The sequence below is a fragment of the Lactuca saligna genome, chromosome 1, assembly GCF_052625555.1.
Source record: "Lactuca saligna cultivar CGN05327 chromosome 1, ASM5262555v1, whole genome shotgun sequence".
NCBI classification, from domain to species: Eukaryota; Viridiplantae; Streptophyta; class Magnoliopsida; order Asterales; family Asteraceae; genus Lactuca; species Lactuca saligna.
This window is the reverse complement of record NC_136417.1, coordinates 37,661,612-37,664,830: the sequence shown is the minus strand read 5'-3', so window position 1 is coordinate 37,664,830 and position 3,219 is coordinate 37,661,612. Positions and strand designations below refer to the sequence as shown.

Genomic DNA, 3,219 nt, shown 5'->3' with positions numbered 1-3,219 from the left:
TACTAAATAGTACGGGATTTTCCACTATAGTTACTAAATAGCTACGGAAATAAATAGTTACGGATTTCCTACAAAATAGCTACGTAAATGGATAGCTACGGAACTAAATAGCTACGGAAATAAATAGCTATGGAATAGCTACAGAATTTCTATAGGTAATCCGTAGTTAATTACTTTTTTTTAATAGCAAAAAAACAATAAAAAACTATTTAAAAAAATCCAGTTTTATGTCTAAAATATTGAAAAAACTCATTACATTAAACTTATAATAATATTGAAATTCAACTACAAAACAAATAACATTACAATAAAACTAATAAACTAAAAAAAAAAGTATCAAATACAAATACATATTACTAATGAACGTCATCTAATAATAAATTAAATGTGTCTAATAATACACATTAAAAATTTTAACTACAAATGTTTAACTAAGTGCTTACAAACATAAAACTGAGAATTACTTGGTGGATTACTTGGCAAATTATCGGGTATGTTGAATCGATAAAGGGTGGCAAGTGTTCTTCAATTTAAGTTTTGAATCAAAAGCTGCTAATTGTTCATGTTTCAACACACCATAATCAATGATCACAAAAAAAATACAAATATAGCAATGTACTTTTACTTATTTGTTTATTATAGCCATAATTTGGGAACATTTTTGAAAGTACAACGCTATAAGTAAGATATTATAATAAGCATGTATATCTTGCATTTAAGAGGCAAAATATACCAAATTTAAAGTAGTTCATGGTAGTTGCAGAAATCATAAAATAATAGCATGACCAAAGGCTATTGAGCAATATATTAGTGAAAATTTAACTCATAAATGCATAGTAGTTACAGAAAAGTTTACTTGATCTTACCCAAATGCAAGTAGAGTCCTTAGATTATGCTTTTCTTTCCAACCATTTAAGCAAATTTAGTTGCAAGATACCCATTCGGCTATATGTGAAACAATATATATTGTACCTATACATGGAACCCAAACTATTCCATAAACATAAACTTGCAGGAAAAACATCAACTTCAATAATAATATACCATAAACATAAGTTGGATTTAAAACCAATCATTTTCTAGAATTTATGCAACCTACAATTGACATGGTGGTGTGCTGATACTTGATTCACAATAAGTATTTTATGGAACCTACAACTTGAACTACCCTAAAAACATAAAATTCCTCTTTTTTCCCTTTTCAACTTGTAACAAAAGAAACATATATAAACAATATATCCACTCCCAACAAAAGAAACATATATAAACAATAAATTCACTATTAACTTAATAAAGATTTCAGAAAAAATCCGGAAAAAAACAAAAATACCAAGGAGTAATTTAATTTGTCTCCAAAGTTTCATTTAATAGGTAGGATTTCCATGGTGGTTAAGAGCAAAAAGATTAAGGCTGGCATTCCTCAAAGAAAGCAGGAAAGATGGAGGTTTACCTTGCAGGGAATTAAAACCTAGAAGAAATCGAGCAAAGATTAAGCATCTACATTACAGTCTTCAAATTAAAAAAGAGAAAAAATCTAGGGTTTACCTTTGTGGCAGAAGAAATCGAGCAAAGAGGGGTAATGCCGGAGAGGGAAGGAACGCCGGAAAACGGTGATTGTGACGGACAATGGACGAGAAACGAGGGGTCCTTTTGGGTAACGTACACAGAATACAGAAGGGATGAAGAAGAAGCGAGAAGAATGATTCAGAGTCGATACTCAATTTGGATCCTGCTAAAATGGAAGCGGAGGCAGCCAAACAAATATAAATCCCTAAATTTAAAAAGGCTAAAAAAACGGGAAACTGAAAACGGCCAAAAAAAATAATAAAAAAAATGGGGGCAAAGGTCGAACTCGGGTACATTACATACTTAACCATCGGCTTTACCACTTGGTTAGGAATGCCACATCCATACTCTTTTGGTCTATTAAAACTTTTAACCACTTCGTCTACCGTTTTATTCATTATTATTATTATTATTATTATTATTATTATTATTATTATTATTATTATTATTATTATTTGAGTCTTAATTTTATTTTATTTTTGGATAAATTTTCTTACATATTTAAGACACGAATAGTTAACTTTCTAGCCAGGGGCTCTGCCCCTTGGACCCCGCCAAGGGCTACCGCCCCTGTGACCCCGTTCGCAGGGTCGCTGCCCCCGGACCCCCGTTCGTTTAGGGGCTTCTCCCCTAAATAACAATGTGCTTTGAATCTTGAAAAACTTAAACAAGTATGCACTCTTACACCATCTTAACTTGTTTAATATTCAACAAGATCACTTTTGGTTAACAATTTTAATCATGTTACACTTAAATAATATTGATGATATAAAATCAACAACAAACCTCCCCCATTTAAGTGTAATCCTAATTAAACTTAAAACAAAACATAAAAATGATGCATAAATGATGACGATGATGATGATGATGATGATGATGATGATGATGATGATGATGATGATGACGATGACTATTAATAGTGTGATGTGGTGATGGTGGTGGTGATGGTGAATGTGATGGTGATGGTGGTGGTGATGATGATAATGATGGTGATGGTGATGAAAGTGATGGTGATGGTGACCGTGATGGTGATCGTGATGGTGATGGCGGTGATGGTGATGGTAGTGATGGTGATGGTCATGGTAATGGTGGTGATGAGGATGATGATGATGATGATGACGATGACTATTGATAGTGTGATTGTGATGGTGATGGTGGTGATGGTGATGGTAATTGTGATGGTGATGGTGATGGTGATGGTGATGGTGATGGTGATGGTGATGGTGGTAGTGGTGGTGGTGGTGGTGGTGGTGGTGGTGATGGTGATGGTGATGGTGATGGTGATGGTGATTGTGATGGTGATAGTGATGGTGATTGTGTTGGTATACGTGTTTGTGAGATGTATGTGAACGTATTCATAAGCATTATAATGTTAAACCAATAAACGAGTAATGGATTCCGTATGTGCACACGAATTTATAAATGATATCAATAGCTATAAATTGGTGAAAATATAGATAATCCTGTATAATAGAGGTGTGAAAAAAACGGAGCGAAAAAAACGACGTTTGGTGTCCGCATAAATCGAAAATAAGAAAAATCTGTAGCTAATTACCTACGGATTAGCTACGGATTTTTCTTATTTTCGATTTTTCGGGCACCAAACGTCGTTTTTTTTTCGCTCCCTTTTTTCACACTTCTATTATACATGGT

General features: G+C 33.3%; 1 long non-coding RNA gene across 1 annotated transcript; it reads right to left on the bottom strand.

Moving 5' to 3' along the window:
* Window positions 1-239: 239 nt before the first annotated feature.
* Window positions 240-1,757, bottom strand: LOC144997342 (uncharacterized). Its single transcript, XR_013659767.1, has 2 exons — window positions 1,546-1,757; window positions 240-972 (listed from the first exon to the last, which is right to left on the bottom strand). It is a non-coding gene; the product is annotated as an uncharacterized LOC144997342 (long non-coding RNA).
* Between the last annotated feature and the right edge of the window lie 1,462 nt (window positions 1,758-3,219).